The sequence below is a fragment of the Macrobrachium rosenbergii genome, chromosome 3 (genome assembly GCF_040412425.1).
Source record: "Macrobrachium rosenbergii isolate ZJJX-2024 chromosome 3, ASM4041242v1, whole genome shotgun sequence".
NCBI lineage: Eukaryota > Metazoa > Arthropoda > Malacostraca > Decapoda > Palaemonidae > Macrobrachium > Macrobrachium rosenbergii.
The window spans coordinates 27,362,757-27,381,963 of record NC_089743.1 but is presented as its reverse complement, the minus strand read 5'-3'; the positions used below and the strand labels follow the sequence as shown (position 1 = coordinate 27,381,963).

Below are 19,207 nucleotides of genomic sequence, written 5' to 3'. Positions count from 1 at the left end.
CTCCAAGCCACAGCAATATCTCCTGTTGGAACACCACGCTCCCACTCACCAATGATCCGACCTCTTTGAGTTATATGCTCAACAGAGTTGTCTTTGTTTGCTGCCGCCATCTCTACAAAAAAATGCCATATATAAGTACAGGTATATATTATATAGAATAAAGAAGACAACAATATGGTGGAGATTGCCGTAATATAGATAATCGTGTTTACCAGCTAATAAAGTTACACAGAGGCTGCAAATCCCCAGCCGTCAAAACTACTCAGCTACTGGCTTTTGGGATACGCATCGTCCATGGCTGTGTCGCAAACTCCCTCGTCGGAAAACCAGGTCCCCCACTTTCCCTCAAAACTATTCAGAACGTAAACGATGATATAAGTAATGCTATAATGATACATATCTATGTCTTCATGGCGAATTGGAATAATTAATATTGACTGTTATCAATAAGGGTATTAATATCGCCACTTCAAATATGTTGATAAGCGAATCTCGTCAAGCCCTACATTAACATCACCCCATTGCCCATCACCATTAACCTTCTTATCATAATATCCTCCTACCCCCAACCCCCACGTGCTCAGTGCTTAAAAGAGATAATTAATATCGAAATAAAATACGATTACATTTCTTAAAAGAATAAAATTTCTCTCTCTCTCTCTCTCTCTCCTTGAAATATATTTCAGTCATTATTTGCACTTTTCTGTCTGAATTTGGTAATTTCACTCCTCCTCTCATTCGAACCATCATAACTATGCATTGGTAGTTGTAACTTCAGCTACCGTTCAGAGCAAGAAAGAAATGATCTCTGCCAGCAAGGTTTGGCAAGGCGACATCGGTTTCTTTGGTGGGTGTACATAAAACAAGACAACAATGGTTAAGGAGAAACAGACTGAAATATTGTATGGTTGAAATCGCGTTCCATTAGAGAAAGAAAACGAGATGCTGTTGTTTTGTCTGGCCACTCCGATGGACGATGATTGGCGAACACACGAACACACACGTGTTTGGAAGAGACAGCGTCGGGGCTCTTACAAATACTCTCCCCCAAGACGTGTGTAACGTCTGACTGTTTGGAAGAGACGGCGTCGGGGCGACGGGCTTTTACAATGTTCCCCCCACAAGCGAGGCATCGATGCGGAAATTGTCTTGCCGACAATTGTTGTTGGCTCGGAGGGCTTGGGCTAGGGGCGGGTAGGAGGCTGAAGGGCGGCGCCGGCCAGCAGGAGCTGGAGGAGGACGGGAGCGGGTTGAAGGGTGACGTTGGATGATCCTTGGATGGCCAGCTCGAGGTCTAAAGGATGACAGCAGCTGGTCCTTGGTAACCAGCTCGAGAGGGGCGGCAGCAGGCTGAAGGATGACGTGGCTGGTCCTTCGTTGGTCAGCTCGTCCAGTATGAGTGCGGGGGCGGCTTCAGGTTTCCTGGAGGAGGCATCCAGGGCTCCGGTGGTGGGGTGGGTCGTCTCGGATGGATCGGACTTCTAATGAGAACTCAGGATCGGCGGAAAGCAGCGAGGCGGCGAATGGTCTGTCGGCGCGTGGGTCGTCATCTTGGGTCGGCCGGGTCCTTTGGGTCACTCCGGGGTCACCAGTGTAAGAACTGGGGTATGAGTGACATACTGGCTGGGTGTTTACTGGTTTATTGGTTGTTCCTTACAGAGATAAATGTACAGAATCTTCGAAGATGTTATTGACGCGTGTGAGCGGTAAGGTAGTGTCTACACACAGACAGGTAAAAACAGAGGTACAGGCTCGGGCATCTGTGTTTGTCGGCAGACAAACAGATGGTGATATCAAGAGACATGATTAATATACAGTGACGAAACATATATCAATGGAAAGGCCAGGAAATTCTGCATGTGGCCAATTGCATGAGATTCAAGACAGATTAATGGATATAATGCAGTAGCATAATATATGTAAAAATGGAGACAAGTTTGGCGTCTTCACAAACAGAAACACACATACAGTTTGATAGAGAAGATTCGTTGGAACATTATGAGTACATGATTAGAATGCTTGCATGGCAATGCAAGTAGTGGTGATTGTACATAAAACAAGACAACAATGGTTAACAATGGTTAAGGAGAAACAGACAGAAATATTGTATGGTTGAAATCGCGTTGCATTAGAGAAAGAAAACGAGATGCTGTTGTTTTGTCTGGCCACTCCGATGGACGACGATTGGCGAACACACGAACACACACGTGTTTGGAAGAGACAGCGTCGGGGCTCTTACAATGTCACCTGGATCTGCCTAACTTCACCGTACTAATGCCAAACTTAATGCTCCCACTGTGAATCCCAACCAAGAAAGAATTCTAAGTTCCTTAGACTATATTCATTACCTAAAGACACCCCAACTCCCTGACCTTATCACGTAATTATAAAATCGAGTTGGCTGCCACAAAGGGACCCAGCAAGTAACCCTTCTCTGACAAAAACTGAATGTCTCTAAAGTAGAAAGTTGTGAAAGCAGACACCAAATTCCAAGTGGCCGCTTCTAAGATCGCCGACACCGAAAAATTCCTAAGGAAGGCCGAAGATGTTGCCACTCCCCTAATACTATGCCCCCTTGGACACGCAAAGGAACTCAAAGGTTCTGAAAGCGATGAAGAACCCTCTGATGCTTGTTGAATAACCTCTCGTAGAACCAAACTAATCGCATTCTTAGAGACAGAACACAATGGGCAATTAGGATAAACAAATAACATTCTCAGGTGAGGCCAAAATTTTTCGGTACGGGACAAATAAACTTTCAGAGCCCTAACCGGACATAGCAGCATTTCGGAAGTGTTGCCTCCTATGAAATCTTCCAAGGACGCGACCTTGAACGCATTAGTTTCTGATTCGGATTTTGCAATGAATTCCGGCAGGTAGGAAAGAAAAATATCTTTCCCCTATAAGGATACAGTCCTCGACACAACCCGAATTTCCCCGATTCTCTTGGCTGTTTCCAGAGCAACTAAAAATAATACCTTCTTAGTTAACTGCCTTAGGGACAGTGACTCTAAGGGTTCAAATGTTGCCGATCTTAAGAAACCTAACACAGCCGCTAAATCCCACGAGGGGGCCTGAACCGAAGAACTGGACATTCTATTTTAAAAAACCTTAGAAGATCATGTAAAATTCTGCTGGTCGAAAGCTCCAGGAGATGAAAATGGAACGTGCTACTGAGCATCGACCTGTAACCAGCAATCGTAGAATAGGCTAATCTCTTTTTTTCCTTTCTTAAGAACAGGAGGAAGTCTGCTACCTTCGCCACTGACGGATGCGAAATACTATGCCCTTGTTTCCGGCACCAACTGCAGTATATCACCCACCTGGCCTGGTACAGTTGAACTTCTCAGACAGAAAGACAGTTGTCGAGTCACTGCCTTAGAGAATATGCTTCTGGGGAGAAGTAGACTGGGAGACAAAAATTCCACCTGGTGGCGAATAGGTCTATTGTCACTGGCCATCTCATCAATAGAAGCTGCACCTCCTCCTGAACTAAGAGTCCATTCTCCCTCAAGAACTTCCTGCGAACGACTCAGAGCCTCCGCCAATACATTGAGTTTCCCTGACACAAATTGGGAATGAGAAAAACTATGCAGTCCTCGCACCAACAGAGAATTCTCTGTGCTATGACGTTTAATGCCTGCGATCTCGTTCCCCCATCCTTCCTGAGATAAGACACCACTGTAACGTTGTTGCAAAACAGCACTACGGTCTTGTTGCTTACCTGCGCTGCAAAGCAACTTACAGCCTCCTCGACTGCTCTTAACTCCCTGCAGTTTATGGACTCTTCCCAATCCAGATCCCTCGAAAGGCCCTGAGCCTGAGATTCCTCCAGGGTTGCACCCCAACCCCAATCTGGGGCACCTGTGTACAGATGAACATCTGGAAGAGGGGAGTCCAATCTTACGCCAGTGGTCAGATGATGTTCTGACCACCACCGAAGATCCTTCAGGCAAGAATCGTCCCAGACTATTAACGTGTTCTCTTCTTGAGAGTCCCAGTGATTCCTGAGACACACCTGCAAAGAATGCATCCGGAGATGAGACCCTGGAACTAGAAGTGAGAAGGAGGCCATTTGGCCCAGCAAGCTTTTCCACAGGCTCACAGGTTGAGCTCTGTCCGACAGGAATACCTTCAGTTGGCTTAGAACCGCCAGAGCCCGCTGCTCCTCTGTTGGGAAAGCCCTCAAAAGACGTGTCTGAATCATCATCCCCAAATACGTCTTTACTTGTGCTGGAATTAGTGAACTCTTGTCTACGTTGATCCAAATTCCTAACTCTTGACAGAGGTTACGATGAAGCCTGAGCCAACAAATCGTCGAGATATCTCCTCATCTGGAAACCCTGACGATGCATTATGTCTGAAACAGGAGACATCACCCTTGTGAATACCTGAGGTGCTGTGGTCAGACCGAAGCAGAGGATTTTGAACTGGAATGTTCCAGTTGGACCCGAGAAACGAAGGAACTCCCGAGATTCCTGATGAATCGGAACCTGGAGATATGCATCCTTGAGGTCCACTGAAATCATCCAATCGTCTCTCCGAACTGACAGCAGCACCGACTGCGAAGTTTCCACATGAAACTTCGTTGAGACGACGAACCAGTTGAGACCCGAGAGGTCTATAATGGGTCTCCAAGATCCTCCCGCTTTTGGGGCCACGAAGATCCAGCTGTAAAACCCCGGAGAAGGGGGAGCGGGCTCTAATGCTCCCTTCTCTAAAAGGGCTCGATTAGACGCCAAAGCTATCCCCCTGATGGAGGAATGGGAATAACTGGGAAGATGAACCAGTGAGCTGGATAGAGGAGGACGAGAGTGAAAAGGGACTCTGTACCCTTTCCTTAACACCTCCACTACCCAACTCTCCACAGCCCACTCCTTCCAGATGTTCCAGGAGCAAGGCAACCTCCTTCAGGTGCAGGCAAAGGGAACGTCTCCTATTTCCAAAAACCCTTCTTGTGAGCAGAAGGTTTCGAATCCGAGTGCAGAAGCAGGACTTTTGGAGGGAAAGTGGACCTTCCTCCGGAGATCTTACCGGAGACTAGGAACGTGGACACTTAGATGGCGATGACATTTTGGACCCCTTAGGTGATCTGGTGCTCTGCGCTGCTACCAGAATCATGGCCTGCTGTGACTCAACTGCTGATGAAGAAGAAACAAAGTTCACCATGGCAGAAACATCTTCCTCCCTAAACAGACTGTTGCTGAGTGCCAAGGGAGCCTCAAGAGTACCCTCTTGTGGATATCCGGATAATGGGGAGGCAGATGATTCAAAAAGAAGTCCCTCCTCTTCTTCCCAAAGAACGTTGTACAGTCTGCGGAAATGTTCGCCTGGTAAGCCAAACCCATCGACTCCGAAGTGATGAGGTTATCGAATAATGTCGGATCCAAAGGAGTGTACCCATCCTGCTTAAGGAACCCCATTAATCCGGACAACATCCACACAGAATGGGACAAGGCCTCCGACTGGCTGTGGAAAGTGTCTTCCAAGATACAAGCCTCTCTAGCAGTAACAGATACCAGGCAATTCGAAGACTGAACCCAAGATAGAAGATCCTCCATCGATTCGTTTAGAGGAACCCTGACAACCGCAGAAGGTTTACCCGCAACCATATGAAACCCCTTCCAATTAGGAAGCAAGGTTGAATCCTGCCTACCCGACCCTATCAAAGCCGCTAACCTATTGTCCGCCTCCCTCAATGCCTGCTCAACACAGCCAAACCAGACGAGATTCTTTGATGACTGCGCAACTACTGGTTTTGTCGCAAATAACAACTCAAACATTGATTGATTCGGTTGTGTAGGCTCCTCCGGAGCCTTGGACTGTGGATAAACAGTATCGATGAAGTCCACCGTCCGCATGTACTCGGTCTCATTGGCTGAAGGAAAATTAACCTCCGGTACCAGATCCTCTTCTTCACAAGAACAATCCTTGTTGGATCGGTCCGATTGAGCCAAGACTGGAAATGAGACAGGCTGACCCCTATCATACGCTGAACCCGACAATCTGGAACACAATACACCTGGGTGCGCATGACGGACACCTGAAGAATCAGCCGCAAACATACTGGAGGCAACCAAAATAGGTTGTGCAAACCCCGCACCCTCCAACGACGATGACGCAACACCTGGGCTGGCCACACCTGCACGGACAACGCCCACTCCTGAGAGCGAAGAAGCCGCAACACCTGAACCATGCAAACCCGGATGCATCAGAGCTGCATGAGAATGGGAATCCAGAACAGAAGATCTGCTAGTTAAGGAAGAAGGGGGAAAAGGTCCCTGATGACCCGAAATCAACCCCGAACCTACATAGACCGCCTTAGCCAGAGGGACAGAGAAACCTGTCGGAAAAGTTGAGAAAGAAGTTAACAGAGGAAGACAAATTACCAGCCATCCTAGCTAACGGAGCGATTGCGGAGACTATTGGTACCGAAACATTGAACACTGAGGCAGGTGCACCGCCAACTGCCGCAACAACTAGATTGGAAGCCTGAGAAACTACAGGATTCGCCAAAGATGGCACCGAAGACAGGTCCGCTAAGAGCAAAGAACCGGGATGAGTGACCAAAGAACCGGAAATGTTCCCTGAAGAGTGACCCAAAAAAGAAGGCTGAGAAAGAGCAACGAAAGAAGGTTTGGAAGTAATGGGGGAAAGGGAAAAATCTGAAGGTACAGAAGAGGCCATAGGTTTTAAGGAAAGAAAATATACTGATTCTGTTCCCCCCGATAATCTCGCAAGACATCATTTGCGAATTCAAAAAGATTCTTTAAGACATGATCATAGATATTAGAAAACCCCAGATTAAAACCATGTCTAACCCTTTGAGAGACCCAACAAATCAGCATTATATTCTGCAATATTTAGAACCCAATCAACAGAATTACCATCACAACAAGACGAAAGTTTATCCCCTGAAGGAAAAGGAACCTTCGAAGAGGAAGGGGTATTCTCCAACACTTCCGAACACGACAAACTAGCAACCAAATCTGAACCATCCTCCACGGATCTAGCAACCTTTTGTTGCAGAGAGCCTGCCGCCGGAAATAGAACCGCCGCTGGATCTAACAAAGATGCCGAAACCTTAACCACACCTGCACCCGAAGAAGGCTGCACCTTCAACTTCTCTTCCTGACTACTTGCTAAAGCACTGTCCCTACTTGTCTAAGTCATGCCTAAATCTAAATTCACCTTTGAACTTACGTTTTCAGAGGGAACGGGGAAATCTGCTGCTAACACTGCCTGCTCCGCGCCGGGGGGGCCGGCAGATCCTACCTTCGAGGTTTGCGGTTCTCCATGACCCCCAGCACCCGTTAGGGCTGGTTCTGGAACAGGCAGGGGAGCTGAAAGAGAACGATTAGATTCTATCGCCCTAGTACAGTACTACTGTTCTGATCTTTCATTTCAGTTAGTTTAGACATGAAACTAGAAAATAAACTAGGCATACTAGCTGATAATTTATTCTCTAATTTCCCGAATAATTCAGATTCTAAAGCTTCTTTATCAAAACCCTGTGTCTCTACTGCTGGTTCCCTATGCTTACTCTTAGCAGCTAAAGATTTCCTATGCTTTACATAATCCTCCATTTGCTCTATCGACCATGACCTACATTCGTCACATCTTAGAGTGACATTACATTGAACCTTTCCACATGCTATGCAAAGAGATGTCTGTCATGCTTGAGGGTACTCATCCTACGCTTGCAGGCTGTGCACGATCGATGAGCTGCAGCATCTATAGCAGTAGAAAGCGCGGTCTTAATGGCTGTAGCAGAAGTGGAAGCAGCAGCACTATCCGAAGGGGGCATCTTCCTGTCTAATTTATCCATTCCAAGTCCAAAATTCAAGCCAAAGTCTAGACGGGAGAGAAGATCCAAAACTAGGTGAAATAGTACAATCCAGGAGAAAAGGGCAAAAATACGGTCCAAGTCGTTATCCAAATCCAAAGATATTTGTATGTGGGGGTTGGGTTAAAGACCCAAAAGTTCGCCTGATGCAGAAAACATCCAAGCAGCACAGTGAACAAAAAGCAATTGAAGATCTCGGCCTCACTCGGCCGGGACTTGCAGTAGCATTGCCAACGGTACTTCAGGTAACTCATTTGACAAGATTTTCCTATATGGGTTGGTAACGCTGACAGTTAATTACCCACTTAGTGGGTAAAAAAGTTATGGGGATGTAGTTCAGGCTGGTAGGTGACCAGGGCTAATTCAGGTGTTCAGGGAGTGCATTGCAATACCACTTTTACCCCTCCCTTGAGACCCCCTAAGATCACCAAAAGCCAAACTGGTAGAGACCATAGGTGAACAAACACAAGTGCTATTATGCAAGTGCACATCAGGGGCTCAAGACAAACCCAGAACTGACAGAGGTGCACTATCGCTCACATGCAGAGCGTCATGATACCCATTGGTAATTTACAAGGACAACCTGTCATGCATGATCCCTGTCTGTGTGCAGCCAGGAGCCCATGCAAGCACTAAACAAGAAGGCAGAACTAACTACGAGAACCTGGGCAGAAAAAAGGGACTAAGTGTCAGGTTCCTGCACTGTTAGAGGAGTAATCTCCTCCTACAGTGCAGGAACACTGGTTCAGGAGAGGAGAGCAAACTTCTATGGAGGACCTGCCATGAATGATGCTGGAAAACAATGCAAAAGATGTTTCTTATTTCCTTATTAATTAACTTGTACTAATTTACTGGTAGGTATGTTAAAGATAGATGATGTGGTTAACTGTTTGGGTTACAAGTATCCTAACTTAACCAGTCTGTAATCCAGCAAAATCACTAATCCGGTACCCTGTAGGTCCTAATGATGCTGGGTTAGTGATGGTCAACGTATATTAATGCTGTTACGGAAGTGGAGCTCTTGACTGGATTTTGTCCGAGTGCATTGTGAGTAAGAATGGATTACTTATCCGGAATGTCTTCTGTTATTTTCCACCTAGAACTGTGGGTAGGTGGGAAAATGCCAAGATAAGATTGGTTGTATTATGTTTCACAAATTATATGGGATTTCAGAAATCAGGCGCTGCTTTTAAAGGTGGCTCCAGTTTGCAGTCATGGCGCCTGTGGTTTAAGTGTGTTCTTCATGAATCATTTTGGATGCATTGCTTAATTCCACGGCGAATTTTGTCCTCCCCACACAGACACTTGTTTTCCTTTGGTAATGTGTTTTACCTACTTACTTGCAGTGTCCCAAGTGTTATTATTTGTTAAATTATACGGAAGAATGGCCCTAATGTATTGTGGTGCTACAGTTTAACTTATAAAAAGAAAAAAAAAAATTCTTAGTTATTTCAAAGGCACCTTCATGGCAAGTTCACACCTTACACAACAGAAGTTAATTTTGTTCATGAACCTCTGGTTAACCCTCCACAGTCTGACACCCAGCAGCTTTCAACATGTAGGGAAGATCCTGACCAGTTGGAAGACGTCAATCCTACCGATAGTACTAATTCAGATTATGGGAAGTTTATGAAATGTTTCAAAATAATATCATGTACTATGGTAAGGACCTGGTGACCTAGGTAAGGTGTGGTTGGTTAGGCAGCATCCTCATGAGTATGTACTTGCAATGCCCTAAGTTAGATTAGGTCTAAGGATAGGCGTGTTCTGGCATCCTATGCTAGGTTAGGTGGAGGTCCACAGAAGCTAAGGCCCCCAAGCTACGTAAGGGCATGGTTCCTCAAGTTAGGTTAGGTAGGAAGTCTGGGTCTACAGTAGTAGGTAAGGACCCAGCATCCTAAGTTAGGTTAGGTGGGGGGTCAGACCCCTGGCTAGGTGCATAGTCCCCTAGGTTAGGTTAGGCAGGGTTCTAGTCCCAATAAATACTAGTTTTACTGTGACTCATAAATAAAATTCATATTGCTCTCAATAAATCAACACTAGCAATGTACATCCTCACCACTCTAAAATGAATATCTATAAATTTTTTCATTACTCTTTTCCAAGTAACTTACCTTGCTAGGTTTGGTTAGGTGGCGTCTTGGGGGCTGAAGCCCACCCTCTAATTTGGTTAAAGACAATACCCACAGTTTAGGTTAGGTAAGGGTTCTAGGTCCACATAAGGACATGTCATCCTAGGTTAGGTTAGGTGAGGTGGTTTATGGGGGCAAAGCCCACTGACTAGGAGAGGACACAATCCCCTAAGTTGTGTTATGTTAAATTAAATTAATGGTAGAACTATACCTCGTATAGTAGCTCTGCGGCAGCGACTGCCTTCTAACTTAACTTTTTCTACAGTTTTTTGGTTGCTAATTTTGAATTTACCTTTAATTTTTGGCACCAGAGTGTAATTATCCTGTAATTAACCACTGAAGTCCATCCAACAAGGGGTTTCCATATGTGATCTTCACAAGACAGAGCATAGGTATGTCTGTTTCGAATGGTCACATCCCGTCCGGCAAGTGCAATAACTTGTTAACGTATGGGTACCCAACCCCACCCCCACCGGGCCAGTACTAAACACGGCGAAGGGACATTCCATTTGGCCGACAACAAACAGATGCACCACCAGTATCAGAGCCCCTAAAAGTGTAGAAAAAACCAGTTGAAAAGGTAAAAACAGGCATGGAGCTAATATATAGAATTACCAAATTGATCACTGTATTTTACTCGTGCGTTTTACCCTACCCAGAAACTTTGCTCTCCCACTGTGGTCCACTGAATTGTAGGATACAAGGGTAGGGTCCACTTTATCTATAACTACTTAGGCTATTAGCTAATGAAACAAATGTCAGAAATGTTCAACTCATACACTAAAACCGGAAATGTACATTTTCAAGTCCGTAATAAATTAATACTTTAAATTAAATATTACCATATCTTCAATGGTAAATATCCTATCAAACTTGTAATTTGGCTGCTCCTATGTTCCATATGGTAAATGTCAAAATTACCATCATTTAACCTTTCTGATACTAAACTCAGTGTGACCTAGGAATTCAAGTATCAGAGCATTCGCCATTACAACCACCAAGACCTGACAAAAACATGGAATCCAAGTTAGGTTAGGTTAGGAAGGCTTGAAAAATGTCCATCAGTTTTCCACTCATTTTCTTTCCTTCCTTTGTTATAAAGGCCAGTTCCCAAAAATGGGGTCCCCCATTATTGACACGTATAAGAAGGGGCTAAAGTTATTGTGGGTTGACCAAGAATTTTCGATAGCAATTAACATTAAATTCACTGGAACCAGACTAAAAATAAAAGCACACTCATTAGCCTATTTCACCAATTCAAATGTGAAAGGTTGGAATAAATTTTAACATCTTACCTGGCCAAATAACTGACTGAAACGAGGTCCATGTGTCTTCTTGACCTTCAGTGCCGACTTTGATTCAAACATGACAATTTCACATTAGTTCGATAACCTCTGCCTACGTTATCACTGTGATATGGCCTACAAGAATAAGGGATGAGAGAAATCTGTCCCACTAGCGAAATTAAAATTTAACCTTTTTTCAGTTCAAACCGGTAAAACTCCACTCAGAAGACCAGACTAACATCATCGACAACGTTTTCACAACCGGACAACAAAATTTACGTTCGACAAACAAATCTTACCCACTCTAAGGCGGCCCAGCAATCAGCATGGAGTATGGAATGGACTACGGAGCTCGCCAGCGCATTTGTGCTAAAATCCGCTGGCGCCAGTGACTTGGAAAAAAAATTAAGAAATAAATCCGGCTAGATCTTTTTATTTTTTTATAGCTAAACTTCCCATTAACAGAAATCTGGCTTCAAACATAAGAATAAAACTTTTAATGTCATGCAGTGAATTATAAACATTAAAGTAACAGTATTGGGTACACTTTCTATTAAGATCTAACAGCTCTTCACATTTTGTTTTTTTACTAAAATATGATTCAAGGTACTCAATCTTCTGGATGGCCGAAAAAAAGATACTTGCAGTTAAGAACAAAGGAGAGAATGTAAATGAAAATGTGCAAGACATAAAGAAGGAATTGTTGACCATTTCCTTGGGGACTATTTACAGAAGACTCAGACACATTAGAGGAGAAAACCTGAAGAAATAAAACATGAGGGTGAACTCAATAAATTCTAAAGTCAGGGAAAGTAAGACAAAGAAGTCAATATGAGTGAAATAGTATGACTGAAAACCTACAACAGTAAGAATAAAAGCAAGAGGGTCATTAAGGGATACAACTTAAAAACAGCGGGAAATATATGAAGAAATTTATGCAAATATTAATAAATAAATGACATAACTGAGAGAGTTGGATGAATGGAAGATACACAAAGGTCTTTTGATGACCCTTAATGTTATAATTGATTATAACAAATACTTGGGGGTACCTACGTACACGTGGTTTGGAGATGTGCTTGCAAGTGCTTTGACAAACTTAGCCTGTTAAACTGTGCAATGAAACGAAATAAGCTAAGCTCAACTTTCGGACGATGTACCATGTTCAACGACCATACTTTCCATCTTTCTAAGGGTCTATTTTGGCCACCATCTAATAATTCTACTTAGGTTTGGTATTGTTATAGTTTACCATTCTTGCAACTTTCGACAATCTCGTGTATAATGTCATCTTCAATGGAGTTATTACTGAGAGGTGTACTGAACGCAATTGGTTGTTGGTCCTCGTTTTTGTTATTTTCAAATTGATGCCTCAGCCAGTTTATGGAATTTTAAGATGTTCCGTCAGGAGGCATGTCAGCTTTCTCACTAACAGTGAAACAGATCGAAATGATACCATCCAAGATGCATTATATACTATTCCAAATCTCTTGAACTTATTGAATCTCTATCTACTCTAGAGTTTTTTATTTTTATATTTGGCTGAAGTTTCAACCGTAAACCCTATCACAGGTTTAGTTTCGTATCCATATTTCCAATACTTAGTTACTGACATTAATTAAACCTTCAAGAAAGCCGCAAATAGTGGACAAAGATAAAACCTTAAAAACTGTGAATAAAAAATATCAAAAAACTCAGCATCAGGTCTTTCCATCGCCTCCTGAATAAACCAAAGCATCTTATAAATTACTAAAGGAAGGCAATTTTAATGAATGGAAATCTATACTTAACCACACTGGTCATCTCAAAGGCAAGCAATGTTAATTTTATTCTTCAGCTACCAAGCCTATATAAGGGGCTCCTAATTAGGGGACGTGGTGATGGTTTTATGAAGCTTCCAACGTAAAGAGAACCTATCTTGACTCTTATACTGTCCATTTTTATCCATCAAATTACGCATGAAGAAGAATAAGTATCGCTGGTAACTTTAGAGGTCTCAAAGCATGTTTTATGATTCTGAAGTTCTCGTTTTCCTGTCCAGGATAATTTGTGAAAATTTACTGTTTTAACAAAACATGACTAATTTAATTCTTGGAGTACCAAAGGACCACCTTGGGTCGTCAATTAACCTGTTAGATAGCACTAGTTAGGACCATTCAACATTTCCTAAACGATATTGCATTCCTTTCCAAATAGGACAATATTTTGTTATACAAAATCGTAATCATAAAAACGGTCATTATGAAGAGATAATGTAAATCAAATTACTGACCTTAATGGATTGTTGCAGAGATGATTCACATCATTTTGCTGATCTGACAAAGGGCATTTCAAAATAAAGATGAAAGATTAAAACGACGAATTAGCATAGGACACCTTACTATTACAACAACGGTTATCTTAGAACGCACTGTAAACAAAGGATTAAGGCCAAAAAGGTAAAAATTTACTGTATTTAAAAAAAGAATGGAGTATCTTTTAGGAAATTTACAATCCTAAAAATTTTTTAATAAAAGAATAGCCAAAGGCAGTTATTTTAACACCCTTCGAAGCCAAATTCGTCATGTGATGCAATAGCTGCCTATAAAATGCCGAATGCTTAAATTTAAAATGATTTTATAATGTAAAAAATCATAGCCAGATGCATTTACCAAGTTTTCTCTTGCATAACGACAAAACTGTCAGTTGATAATGAAAAAAAAAGCTCGAATTCACTATGCTGGGAGGAGCACAGTAAGAACAGGATGAAAAAGCCCAGAACTATGGATAACACGTTTTAACATAAAACTTATTACTCTCGTTAGCTTAAGCTAAAAGTGATAATGAAAATTTACCTCCTTAGGCAATAAATCTAACTATGCTTAACATATCTTGGTCGATTAAAGCATATTGCAAAGTTTGTGAATAAAATACGAAAACAAAAATCAACTCCAACTTTAATCAGCGGGAACATTTCCCAACAAAAATCCCTAAACACCTATAAACTCTCTTTCCGTTATACTCGACCGACACGGGTCAAACTTAGCGCCAAACTTGACGAAAACTTTCACATTAAACTTATAATAACACCAAACTTGTGTAATCTGGACTTTGTCTTAGAGTTGGCAAAAAAAGAAAAATATAAGACGGAAAAATCCTACAACCCCACCCTTTGGCATCTTTATCCTCTCTCTCTCTCTCTCTCTCTCTCTCTCTCTCTCTTCCTCACAACTACCACTAGACTCTCATGCCTTTCACAGTCTTCCAGATTTTTTCCTAACCTGTGAACACCGGTGCCCTGAGCTGGAAAAAGAGAGGGAAAAATCCTCCCCAGCCCCGCCCCACGCCGTCCCCCACCTCAAAAGATTATTCGTCTTGGCTAACTAATTCAGGGCTTTTGTTTTAAAGGCGCCTCTTGATTAGGAGGTGTAGAGTTCCTTTGATGGTGCTCGGATGGGGCTTCCGACTCCCTGCCTTGGATTTCATAGCACCAGATCGGGAAAAAACGACAGCCAAGTAATATTGGAAGGCCTTATGACTGTGGGAAAAATGGCAACAACGTACTTCCCTCCCCCCCACACCCCCAACGACGATCTACTCCTATCCCTAATTACTTTTAATACTTTCAAATTATTCCCTCAATATCCTCTAACAAAAGTACGGTCTGTGAATGCAAGGAACTATGCCGAATCGGGCGTTTTCTTTCATTCTTGCTCTCTTTCATATGGGGGTAAATATCAGAACATAGATTTATAAATATGGAATTCGTTCTTGTCTTCTCTTGTCTATGACTTCTATTGCTTTACTGATTTATCCCTTCTTTCGTGGTTGGGCACCATATTTTTCCTTTTCCCCTCCAGACACGGCGCAAAGAAAGTTACTGGGCTGCCCATCCCATGCTATTTCCCATGAAAAAAAAAAAAGAAGGCATCACTGGTTTTTTTTGGGTAATATTTTTGTTACTGGAGATGCGATCTTCATTAAAATTACTGTTGCACGTGTAATCTGTGATGAGGGCTTCAAAGCTATGAAAAGTAAGAAAAGGATGAAAAGGATTCATTTTTACTTATTGACAACAGCGAAACCCTTTATTTTTTGAGTCACGTGGCCTGTGGCGTTGTTTTTCGTTTCTCTCACAATTCCAGTTGAAGCAGATGAAAGTCACTGACAGAAGGACCAGCAATATTCCTTGATATTTTTAGGTTCAATTTGTTTCTGTTTAATTTCAGCTCCGTGTTTTTAACAACTAAGGATCTTTCTTCCTACTCCATTATGTTAAACATCTTGCTCAATAACGATGCGAAAATGAGAATACGAACGCCCATTTTTGTTATGATTTTTTTTTCCTCGCAAAATGAACCAAGACGAAATCTGCAACATCTACTTGACGCAGGATGACTCCAAAGAAGCAAAGGAATGCATTAGTATGTAACATAAAGCAGCGACACGTGTATTACCCAACCATGAACTGCCGAAGACCCGTACCTTAGGTTTTTGGTACTACGGGATACTTTGCTACAGGATATCAACCTAACTACAGTATTCCTTTTACCGGAACTTGCCGCAGTAATTATTATCAACAAGCGATGAGCGACAGGTATCCGCATTAATTTCATAAAACGCGTTAATGGTCTGCATTGCAAACAAATGAGTCAGGTAGGTCGAGAAGTTCCAGAAGGTTATTAAAAGGCTACCTGCTGAAAACTTGGCCAAAGATTTGGTCCCTTTCAGAAACATAAAAAAACAGGTGTGCGCTATTTCTATACGTCAGAAACTTTGTTTTTTTGGTAAGTTCTAAAACTTATATTCAGCCAAACGGTTTTAGTTTCACATCACCAATGAATTCTTGGATCGATCCAGGGCAGGGAGAATGGGTTTGAGTGAAAGTACTTTCTCAACATTTACTTGACTCTGGTGGGTTGCAACCAGGGTGGAGGCCGGTAAAAACCTCCCACGGATTCCACAATAAGCTGTAGGCCCCGTTGCTAAGTAACCAATTGGTTCTTAGCCACGTTAAATAAGTCTAATTCTTCGGGCCAGCCCTAGGAGAGCTGTTAATCAGCTCAGTGGTCTGGTAAAACTAAGGTATACTTAACCTAATCCCAAATATATATATATATATATATATATATATATATATATATATATATATATATATATATATATATATATATATATATATATACCTGGATTAACGGGCCCATTCATCATTTCTAGGCATACGTTTATACACAGTAATAATGTTCGAGCGTGCACACTGACACAATAAGCTAAAGTGTTTTTAAGAACCATCTCATCTTTTAATACGTCTTCCTATCATTTAGCTCAGAGTTCACCCATTATTTACATGATGGATGTTTCCCTAATTCGCTGACATTGTTTTACCACTTCGTTATCAACAGGGTGGAAAATTAATCTGTTACCTCTTGAGATCAGCAGTATTGTTACGTTAACAATACTTCATCGCCATTATAATCGTCCAAGGGAATTTTTTACTGATGAATGAAATGAATAAAAGTTAGCATAAAACACCCATTCACACACACATACAGATACATACATACATACATACACACACACACACACACACACACACACACACACACACACATATATATATATATATATATATATATATATATATATATATATATATATATATATATATATATATATATATATATATATATATATATATATTCCTGACTGCAAAGATTTCAGAGCAATACTTCTTCATACAAAGATGAATGGTTGAGACACTTAGAGTTACAAACTGAAGGAGAAAAACGGTTAGCCAAAAAGAATGCCCCCCCCTTTTTTTTTAGAAGATACACCCACAAGACTCATATTTGCAATTTATGAAGTAGGTTTCACCAGAAATGAAGAAAATCTGTGAGGGAGGAAGAGTTAGAATTGCGAGGGAGATCTTGGCACTATGAAGTTTAGCAAAGATTCTTCTCAGCTTCGGGACCAACAGAAGCCAAAAGACAACGAGAATAAGTAGGCTTATTGTGCTCTTCCGTCTAGATCAAATAATCAGAGTCTCAGAGAGCAAACAACTAGTGTTTTCATAGTTGAGATTGTATACACTTCCTGCTCGTCAACCAACTCAGTGGTACGAAATATATAATTAAAGCCAAAGGCTAAGCTCTGGGACTTAAAAAGTCATTTGGCGCAGAAACGTATACGGATAGTTACATTATGAATCAATTGTTAGGAGAGGGTGGCAAGTAAGATGGAAGAAAGATAATATGAAAGGAGGTACGGTAAAAGGGATGAAAGGGGTTGCAGCTAGGGGCCGAAGCGACGCTGCGATGAACCTAAGTAATGCCGCGGTTGCACCACGGGAGGTGCACGGACGGAACTATCCCCCTACGGGGAACTTAGTGGTATGGGCCATGGCAAGGCTAGGGTTTCGGAAGCAGCAGTAAATAATATTCAAAGGAAAATAGGAATAGAAGTAGGCTAGTCACCAAGTAAGTTTATAAAAAGCGTTACAAACAGTGGGAACAGAGGGAAAGGTGGGAGGACGTGCGTAAGTCGAGGAGCTCTAGTCCTAGAAGAGTTCGGGCCACAAGCGCAGTGTATATTAGAATTCTTAACTTGATGGAACCACGCATATGGGTGTACAGATTGCAAGGCCTTATGTCAGTAAGACAAGCATTCGATAAAAAAGGAAGTAAAGTTATGGAAGTCTGTAAGGACAGCAACATAAGAAAAATAACAAAATAGATAAATAGGAACAAAAACGTTTCGAAACATATGGCATTAAAATGAGGAGATTTTAGTTCCCTTTTCACACCAACCAGCGTCACTCCACCTTTAAAGCAAAAACCAAAAAGGTTAGGAGATGCAAAAAGGATCAGCAGAAGATTCGCTTAACAACTGGATTTCAGAAAGAAAATTGGGGAGAGAAGACGGCGGGTAATATTCAGCAGCCGTCAGGTTGGAAATAAGAAAAGACCGCGAATATTTCCGCAACGTACGGAGAAAATGCCAGTCTACCACCAAACACATACAAACATATTATACAGAACTCAGTCATTTGTGATGTCAGCCTGTTAAAGAATTAAGCCGTTTGCTGCTTTCCCGTTGTTCAGAGCTATATATTCGCTATCCTGCTCTATGGAGGCCTTTTTCGGCAAGATATCCCCTTACTGTAACTTTCTCTCTCGCCCTCTCTCCATCTCTCTCGCTCTCTCTCTCTCACACACACACACCACATTCCCCTCACTGCTTTTTACCGCCTCCCCTCACCCTTGCTCTCAACCCGGTACCACCTCCCAAACCCCCGGTCGGCTCATTCTCCAACAACCTGTTGGCATTCACAAAGAAAAAAACTACAGCATTCATTAGAGTCTTTTGAAAAACAATAAATTGGTCTCGACTAATTAACGTGGCTTTTATTTGGCGAATAAATCCACAAGAGAAAGACGATGGGAGGTTGGAAAAAAATTAGGGGGAGGGTGGCTAGTGGGGACCCCATAAAATAATTATTTATCAATTATTTTGTTCATTCCGGTCAAAGGTTTTCACTATGGCCTCTGGGAGTATTGGACTAATACATCGACTTTCCTGAAATATATATATATATATATATATATATATATATATATATATATATATATATATATATATATATATATATATATATATATATATATATATATATATGTGTGTGTGTGTGTGTGTGTGTGTGTGTATACACACATATGTTTGTGTGCTTATGTGTGTGCATGTATTTATGTATTTGTGGTATGTGTGCGTATGTATAAACAGTATAGCAATATACACCAATATATATATATATATATATATATATATATATATATATATATATATATATATATATATATATATATATATATATATATATGAGTATAAGGAAAGCTAAAATATGTATTTGCACTTATACAAAAAACATACACTTGCATAGACATTAACTAGCAATATTTTGGTCAAGC

General features: G+C 41.7%; 1 long non-coding RNA gene across 1 annotated transcript in view; it reads right to left on the bottom strand.

Annotated features, from left to right (window-relative positions):
• LOC136853626 (uncharacterized) overlaps nt 1-11,612 on the bottom strand; it is a 79,202-nt gene extending 67,590 nt beyond the window's left edge. Inside the window, exon 1 of the long non-coding RNA XR_010857515.1 lies at nt 11,274-11,612. This is a non-coding gene — a long non-coding RNA (uncharacterized lncRNA). The remainder of the gene's footprint in view (nt 1-11,273) is intronic.
• Nucleotides 11,613-19,207: the final 7,595 nt, after the last annotated feature.